The sequence below is a fragment of the Xenia sp. Carnegie-2017 genome, unplaced genomic scaffold (assembly GCF_021976095.1).
Source record: "Xenia sp. Carnegie-2017 unplaced genomic scaffold, XeniaSp_v1 HiC_scaffold_6, whole genome shotgun sequence".
NCBI lineage: Eukaryota > Metazoa > Cnidaria > Anthozoa > Malacalcyonacea > Xeniidae > Xenia > Xenia sp. Carnegie-2017.
Genome location: NW_025813526.1, coordinates 7,789,183 through 7,798,992, shown reverse-complemented (window position 1 = coordinate 7,798,992; position 9,810 = coordinate 7,789,183). Strand labels below are relative to the sequence as shown.

The following is a 9,810-nucleotide window of genomic DNA, read 5'->3' as shown; positions in this document are numbered from 1 at the left end:
AAATAAGAATAATGAATTGCAATAGAAATACAACATGAGAAGACAGATATAAGAGATATGTTTTTCAAACAAGAAAACTAAATGGCAAAGAAAAAAACGACATAAAGAGGATAGTGCTCTGCGAGGACAAATAGAAGAGCTGAATAGGAACTAAAGGACACGAGGAGAATCATCAAGAAATGAAAAGAATATTGACATATGGATGTGTTATATACAAGAATGGTTTTAATTATTCAAGAATAAGTAAATCATCACATAGAGCGTAACGAAGGATTAAAGTACAATGGAACATGGACAATTGCTTTTGTATATTGGAGCTTTATTTACAACTTGAAGCTGGAAAGGAATCCTCACAATTTTGGCTAAACTGCTATAGATAACATGCTCGTCTTAATTAGCAGATAGAAAAAGCTTTACAGAAGGATGAAGAGATTTTCAGAAAAAAGCAAAAAATAGTGCATGTTTGACATTGCCTGTTAGGTTTTATAATTACTATTTTCGTTATATATAACCGTACGTCCTGTGTCCCAAGTGCAGGAGTCACCATTGCACTGTGGTGATAGCCGGGAGTACGTATATACACCTTGCATATATATATATATATATATAGGAGTGTATAAAAATTTTGTCTTTACTGTACCAAGCTTGTTTAAATTCGCATGCATGTTTAGTCTGTGCGGTTTCGAGTTCTTTAGTTTCTGTCCAGTGAAGTGTAAATATACACACTAACATTGTACTGTCTTGCACGAAAATACTGTAAAATACAGGCAAACAAGGTTTGAAAATATTTTGCAAACTGAACATCAAGATCGGAAATAAAAGTTTGTCCCAGCAACCAACAAATGAAGCAGTAGTCTTTCAGGAAGGTCACAGATAGATATATACCGCTTTGAATATAAGAACATATATATAGCCAAATTGACCAACAATAAGGAAACCCAAATTAGCCTACAAAACAAAACAACAAAACGCAAAGCACCCAAACAAAACCATCAATAATACGTAGTACCGACGAAACAAGCCTTATAAAGCCTTTTCATGTATTCAATTGTATATGGATATAATGATATATAAATCCCAGCGTAAGAATAACTCAAAGTCTAAGAAGCAAGACAAGAAAATAAAAATAATGAAGCGAATTAGCAAGACAACTACAACATGACAAGATATTCCAGAGATACTAACAATCAAAGCTGAGACGGATATAAGACATAGGTTATCCCTACAAGAAAACTAAATGCCGAAGACTAAGCGTTTGCATTGCGATTTTACTGACCATAAAGCTAATACAAACGAATTAAATCCCAGCACAATGATAACTCAAAGTCTACGAGGCAAGACAACAAAATAAGAATAATGAATCGCAATAGAAATACAACATGAGAAGACAATCCAGAGATACTAACAAAAAAAACAGAGACACATATAAGACATATGTTTTCCAAACAAGAAAACTAAATGGCTAAGAAAAAAACGACATAAAGAGGATAGTGCTCTGCGAGGACAAATAGAAGAGCTGAATAGGAACTAAAGGACACGAGGAGAATCATCAAGAAATGAAAAGAATATTGACATATGGATGTGTTATATACAAGAATGGTTTTAATTATTCAAGAATAAGTAAATCATCACATAGAGCGTAACGAAGGATTAAAGTACAATGGAACATGGACAATTGCTTTTGTATATTGAGCTTTATTTACAACTTGAAGCTGGAAAGGAATCCTCACAATTTTGGCTAAACTGCTATAGATAACATGCTCGTCTTAATTAGCAGATAGAAAAAGCTTTACAGAAGGATGAAGAGCTTATCAGAAAAAGCACAAAAATAGTGCATGTTTGACATTGCCTGTTAGGTTTTATAATTACTATTTTCGTTATATATAACCTTACGTCCTGTGTCCCAAGTGCAGGAGTCACCATTGCACTGTGGTGATAGCCGGAGAGTACGTTGTATATACACCTTGCATATATATATATATATATATATAGGAGTGTATAAAAATTTTGTCTTTACTGTACCAAGCTTGTTTAAATTCGCATGCTTTTAGTCTGTGCGGTTTCGAGTTCTTTAGTTTCTGTCCAGTGAAGTGGAAATATACACACTAACATTGTACTGTCTTGCACGAAAATACTGTAAAATACAGGCAAACAAGGTTTGAAAATATTTTGCAAACTGAACATCAAGATCGGAAATAAAAGTTTGTCCCAGCAACCAACAAATGAAGCAGTAGTCTTTCAGGAAGGTCACAGATAGATATATACCACTTTGAATATAAGAACATATATATAGCCAAATTGACCAACAATAACGAAACCCAAATTAGCCTACAAAGCAAAACAACAAAACGCAAAGCACCCAAACAAAACCATCAATAATACGTAGTACCGACGAAACAAGCCTTATAAAGCCTTTTCATGTATTCAAATGTATATGGATATAATGATATATAAATCCCAGCGTAAGGATAACTCAAAGTCTACGAAGCAAGACAACAAAATAAAAATAATGAAGCGAATTAGCAATACAACTACAACATGACAAGATATTCCAGAGATACTAACAATCAAAGCTGAGACAGATATAAGAGCTAGGTTATCCCAACAAGAAAAGTAAATGCCAAAGACTAAGCCTTTGCATTGCGATTTTACTGAACATAAAGATGATTGAATATAAAGATTCAAGACACATTCTCACCAAATACAAGTGAATTAAATCCCAGCACAAGGATAACTCAAAGTCTACGAAGCAAGAAAACAAAATAAGAATATTGAATTGCAATAGCAATACAGCACGAGAAGACGTTCCAGAGATACTAACAATCAAAGCTGAGACAGATATAAGACATAGGTTATCCCTACAAGAAAACTAAATGCCGAAGACTAAGCCTTGTATTGCGATTTTCCTGACCATAAAGCTAATACAAACGAATTAAATCCCAGCACAAAGATAACTCAAAGTCTACGACAAGACAAAATAAGAATAATGAATCGCAATTGAAATACAACATGAGAAGACGTTCCAGAGATACTAACAATCAAAGCTGAGACAGATATAAGAGCTAGGTTATCCTAACAAGAAAGCAAATGCCAAAGACTAAGCCTTGCATTGCGATTTTACTGAACATAAAGCTATTGATTGAATATAAAGATTCAAGACACATTCTCACCAAATACAAGTGAATTAAATCCCAGCACAAGGATAACTCAAAGCCTACGAAGCAAGAAAACAAAATAAGAATATTGAATCGCAATAGCAATACAGCACGACAACACGTTCCAGATACCAACAATCGAAGCTGAAACAAATATAAGACATAAGTTATCTTTACAAGAAAACTAAATGCCGAAGACTAAGCGTTTGCATTGCGATTTTACTGACCACAAAGCTAATTCAAACGAATTAAATCCCAGCACAAAGATAACTCAAAGTCTACGTGCAAGACAATAGAATATTGAATTGCAATAGCAATACAACAAGAGAGACGTTCCAGAGATACTAAAAATCAAAGCTGAGACAGATATAAGACATAGGTTATCCCTACAAGAAAACTAAATGCCAAAGACTAAGTGTTTCATTGCGATTTTACTGACCATAAAATACAAACGAATTAAATCCAGCACAAAGATAACTCAAAGTCTACGAAGCAAGACAAAAAATAATGAAGGAATTAACAATACAACTACAACATGACAAGATATTCCAGAGATACTAACAATCAAAGCTGAGACAGATATAAGAGCTACGTTATCCCAACAAGAAAGTAAATGCCAAAGACTAAGCCTTTGCATTACGATTTTACTGAACATAAAGATGATTGAATATAAAGATTCAAGACACATTCTCACCAAATACAAGTGAATTGAATCCCAGCACAAGGATAACTCAAAGTAGATAACATGCTCGTCTTAATTAGCAGATAGAAAAAGCTTTACAGAAGGATGAAGAGCTTATCAGAAGAAAGGACAAAAATAGTGCATGTTTGACATTGCCTGTTAGGTTTTTATAATTACTATTTTCGTTATATATAACGGTACGTCCTGTGTCCCAAGTGCAGGAGTCACCATTGCACTGTGGTGATAGCCGGGAGAGTACGTTGTATATACACCTTGCATATATATATATATATATATATATATAGGAGTGTATAAAAACTTTTGTCTTTACTGTACCAAGCTTGTTTAAATTCGCATGCATGTTTAGTCTGTGCGGTTTCGAGTTCTTTAGTTTCTGTCCAGTGAAGTGTGAATATACACACTAACATTGTACTGTCTTGCACGAAAATACTGTAAAATACAGGCAAACAAGGTTTGAACCAACAAACATTGTATTATTTCCTTGGGAAGACTTTAACGATTTCATGGAACAAAAAATAAACCTAGTCAATGCACATTTTCAATACATCTATGGTTTTGTTACTTATTCATTTTGAATGATCATTTGTTCACTCGACTGTTTGGTGTTAAGTAACTATTTAAATATTCAATTATTAGGCAAATTGTTACAATCATAAATGGTGTCAAATTTATTTCATTTTTTTAAGGAATTACACAGCGGAGGAAGATCAAAAGTTGTTAACGTACATAAAAGAACATTAAAGAAAAGTGTACGGCAACAACTTTTGGAAAAAATGAAAGAAAATGTAATGCATTGACGATTATTTCGTAAAATGGGATCAGCACTTTGATATAATTTGCCTGATCTAAATTTCTCTAGATCATTGAAGGAAGAACGTGGCAAATCCTGAAAGGCCGTTACAATAGATATTTCAGTAAGTAAGTCAATTAATAAACACATGTTTGCTTTCAGTTTGGTAAATGTCAAAGAGATATAAGAATTACATGTGAAGAAGATAAATATTTGATTTCTATGGATTATTAAAGCTTAAGTTTGATTTTGATATCAAGAAACACACATTTAGGCTTGCTTTATCTATTCCTTGATTACAGAAAACACGACTGAAGATGAGCCGTCTCCTCAATTTTGAAAAAGCCATCAAGTAGTTTTTATGATGCTAAGAGGACAATTACATGGAGCAATTTCAACCCGGGCTTAGTTTCAGCCTGTTTGTCGTGCTGAAATTTCAGCAAGGTTCTGTTACAAACAGAATGTAAAATAAATAAATATTAATACAATATAATATAGATGAAATTATACGTGATATAATTTAGATATTTATATAATATATGTATTTATATTTACAATATTTAACACCGGATCCAAAGCAAAGTACATACTTTTGAAGCGTTATTCTTCTTTATAACAAAGCTCATGGTGTTTGTATTGAAAAATAAGCGAGAAGTTAGCTTTTCTGAACAAGATTCAATCAAAAGATTTGAGAATATCATTTACTCACGTGCATGTCAGGAAAGAAGGGCCTGGGCACAAGGTGCTCTACCATATCTGAAATAGCCTTCACCCACATTCAACGATATCACTCTCAACTACAAACTCATCACCTCTGTTGCCGTTATTGTTATTACCACTGTTACCACCACTCTAATCATCACCGTTTCATTCGCAGCTGTCGTCTTTGTCTTTATGTATTTTGTTCCACCAGCGAAAGAAAAAACTGTCAACTTTTATTTGTTGGTTCCTTCTAGGATAGTTTCCATATTTGTCGGTCCCGAAAGAATAACTATTAATTTTGGTTCTATTTCCACACGCAACAAAGATAGTGTGAACCAGTTATATTTCTCAAACAATTTATTAATCAAGGTGTAAATGTTAAAGTAGATAAGTGTCTTAATAATAATATCAATAAGTATGAGCAAAACTTATCTCCTCTGTCTGAGTACAACCAAGAGTTTTATTCTGAGGGTTCGTGAGTCCAACAATGACTCACAATAGTTTTCCAATAGATTAAAGCACAGTAAAATATGGATGATGTATAATCACTTGCACAATTTTATTGATTAATATTGTTAACAGCAGATGTCATCAACGTTTGGCTCGTGCTAAATTTTCGTAAATGGAAGATGTATTCTATCAATTTATATACAGTCTAGATGTAATTTATCAACATATAATATTACACTTCAAAACTTCATTGTATTCAGCCTTATTGATCCTTGAATATTCTACAGAACGGCATTTCGTGATTAAACATATTTTCCTTAATGTTGGTTTGGTGATACATCTTTCAGCGTCAACAACAGAAAATAGTTAAAACAATATTTTACCATATGTGTGAAGTTTTTCTTGGCAAATTTCTCAATACATAACATGTATTTGTAGTTAATCCGTTGTTTTATTTTTGTAGTTTGTTGTAGCTCTTTTAAAATTTTGTCATTATACTTGTGATGAAAGGTAGACAATCCAGATAAAGGCAGATATGGTAAAACATTGGCATGACCATTACCCTTTGCAGGGCCTTTGTGTCCAGGGGACGAAACGATAATAAATAAACATTGAAAAAAGTCAAAAATGTTCGGTGAGAAATCTTCAAAACACAGTTGTATGAATGCATTGAAAGCAAATTTTTACCATGCCTATGTTATAGAAATACAAGCAAGTGGTTAGTTTGTTTTATATCTCACTGCTATACTGTCCTAGTTTTTGTGGACGTGCCAGGAATCATATCTTCACATTAAGAATAATCTAGGAGATTTTGTCGATCTATAAGTAGTTATGCATGGCCTTATGGGAAGAAAATAAATAAAAAGCTCTGCTGCTTGAGTTCCAAATTAGCAACGAGATGAGAATTTAACAGTTTTACATGTATTGCGGCTATTGCCTGTGATAAATCACCATTGAGCATCTGGACACAGCGAATGATGTTAGGATTTCATTGTAATTGAGGGAGCAAAGTGGATTTGGTTTTGTTTCTAAACAAGTTCTATGGTTTTGGTTTCCCAAGTCTAGAATTGTTCTCTAAACACAAAAAAATCAAATGATTTGACTCAATGACTGGAGTCATATTTTACTTGTGCATGTTTGACATTGCCTGTTAGGTTTTATAATTACTATTTTCGTTTTATATAAACGTACGTCCTGTGTCTCAACTGCAGGAGTCAACATTGCACTGTGGTGATAGCCAGGAGAGCATTGTATACACCTTGCTTATATATATATATATATATATAGAGTGTATAAAAAATTTGTGTTTACTGTACCAAGCTTGTTTAAATTCGCAAGCATGTTTAGTCTGTTTTCATTTCTCTCCAAAGACTAAGCGTTTGCATTGCGATTTTACTGACCATAAAGCTAATACAAACGAATTAAATCCCAGCACAAAGATAACTCAAAGTCTACGAAGCAAGACAACAAAATAAGAATAATGAATCGCAATAGAAATACAACATGAGAAGACGTTCCAGAGATACTAACAATCAAAGCTGAGAAACATATAAGACATATGTTTTCCAAACAAGAAAACTAAATGGCAAAGAAACAAACAACATAAAGAGGATAGTGCTCTGCGAGGACAAATAGAAGAGCTGAATAGGAACTAAAGGACACGAGGAGAATCATCAAGAAATGAAACGAATATTGACTTATCGATGTTTTATATAGAAGAATGGTTTTAATTATTCAAGAATAAGTAAATCATCACATAGAGCGTAACGAAGGATTAAAGTAAAATGGAACATGGACAATTGCTTTTGTATATTGGAGCTTTATTTACAACTTGAAGCTGGAAAGGAATCCTCACAATTTTGGCTAAACTGCTATAGATAACATGCTCGTCTTAATTAGCAGATAGAAAAAGCTTTACAGAAGGATGAAGAGCTTATCAGAAAAAAAGCACAAAAATAGTGCATGTTTGACATTGCCTGTTAGGTTTTTATAATTACTATTTTCGTTATATGTAACTGTACGTCCCGCGTCCCAAGTGCAGGAGTCACCATTGCACTGTGGTGATAGCCCGGAGAGCACATTGTATATACACCTTGCATATATATATATAGGAGTGTATAAAATTTTGTCTTTACTGTACCAAGCTTGTTTAAATTCGCATGAATATTTAGTTTGTGCGGTTTCCAGTTCTCTAGTTTCTGTCCAGTGAAGTGTAAATATACACACTAACATTGTACTGTCTTGCACGAAAATACTGTAAAATACAGGCAAACAAGGTTTGAAAATATTTTGCAAACTGAACATCAGATCGGAAATAAAAGTTTGTCCCAGCAACCAACAAATGAAGCAGTAGTCTTACAAGAAAGTCACAGATAGATATATACCGCAATGAATATAACAACATATATATAGCCAAATTGACCAACAATAACGAAACCCAAATTAACCTACAAAACAAAACAACAAAACGCAAAGCACCCAAAGAAAACCGACGAAACAAGCCTTATAAAGCCTTTTCATGTACCCAATTGTATATGGATATAATGATATATAAATCCCAGCGTAAGGATAACTCAAAGTATACGAAGCAAGACAAAATAAAAATAATGAAGCGAATTAGCAATACAACTACAACATGACAAGATATTCCAGAGATACTAACAATCAAAGCTGAGACAGATATAAGAGCTAGGTTATCCCAACAAGAAAAGTAAATGCCAAAGACTAAGCCTTTGCATTGCGATTTTACTGAACATAAAGATGATTGAATATAAAGATTCAAGACACATTCTCACCAAATACAAGTGAATTAAATCCCAGCACAAGGATAACTCAAAGTCTACGAAGCAAGAAAACAAAATAAGAATATTGAATTGCAATAGCAATACAGCACGAGAAGACGTTCCAGAGATACTAACAATCAAAGCTGAGACAGATATAAGACATAGGTTATCCCTACAAGAAAACTAAATGCCGAAGACTAAGCCTTTGTATTGCGATTTTCCTGACCATAAAGCTAATACAAACGAATTAAATCCCAGCACAAAGATAACTCAAAGTCTACGAGGCAAGACAACAAAATAAGAATAATGAATCGCAATTGAAATACAACATGAGAAGACGTTCCAGAGATACTAACAATCAAAGCTGAGACAGATATAAGAGCTAGGTTATCCCAACAAGAAAAGCAAATGCCAAAGACTAAGCCTTTGCATTGCGATTTTACTGAACATAAAGCTATTGATTGAATATAAAGATTCAAGACACATTCTCACCAAATACAAGTGAATTAAATCCCAGCACAAGGATAACTCAAAGCCTACGAAGCAAGAAAACAAAATAAGAATATTGAATCGCAATAGCAATACAGCACGACAACACGTTCCAGAGATACTAACAATCGAAGCTGAAACAAATATAAGACATAAGTTATCTTTACAAGAAAACTAAATGCCGAAGACTAAGCGTTTGCATTGCGATTTTACTGACCACAAAGCTAATTCAAACGAATTAAATCCCAGCACAAAGATAACTCAAAGTCTACGTGGCAAGACAATAAATAGGAATATTGAATTGAAATAGCAATACAACAAGAGAAGACGTTCCAGAGATACTAAAAATCAAAGCTGAGACAGATATAAGACATAGGTTATCCCTACAAGAAAACTAAATGCCAAAGACTAAGTGTTTCATTGCGATTTTACTGACCATAAAGTTAATACAAACGAATTAAATCCCAGCACAAAGATAACTCAAAGTCTACGAAGCAAGACAAAAAAAAATAATGAAGCGAATTAACAATACAACTACAACATGACAAGATATTCCAGAGATACTAACAATCAAAGCTGAGACAGATATAAGAGCTACGTTATCCCAACAAGAAAAGTAAATGCCAAAGACTAAGCCTTTGCATTACGATTTTACTGAACATAAAGATGATTGAATATAAAGATTCAAGACACATTCTCACCAAATACAAGTGAATTGAATCCCAGCACAAGGATAAC

General features: G+C 33.4%; 1 long non-coding RNA gene across 1 annotated transcript; it reads left to right on the top strand.

The window, feature by feature from the left end:
* The first annotated feature begins 4,183 nt into the window (after window positions 1-4,183).
* Window positions 4,184-8,255, top strand: LOC124458400. The gene is made up of 2 exons (XR_006953152.1): window positions 4,184-4,309; window positions 8,077-8,255. It is a non-coding gene; the product is annotated as an uncharacterized LOC124458400 (long non-coding RNA).
* The last annotated feature ends 1,555 nt before the right edge of the window (window positions 8,256-9,810 follow it).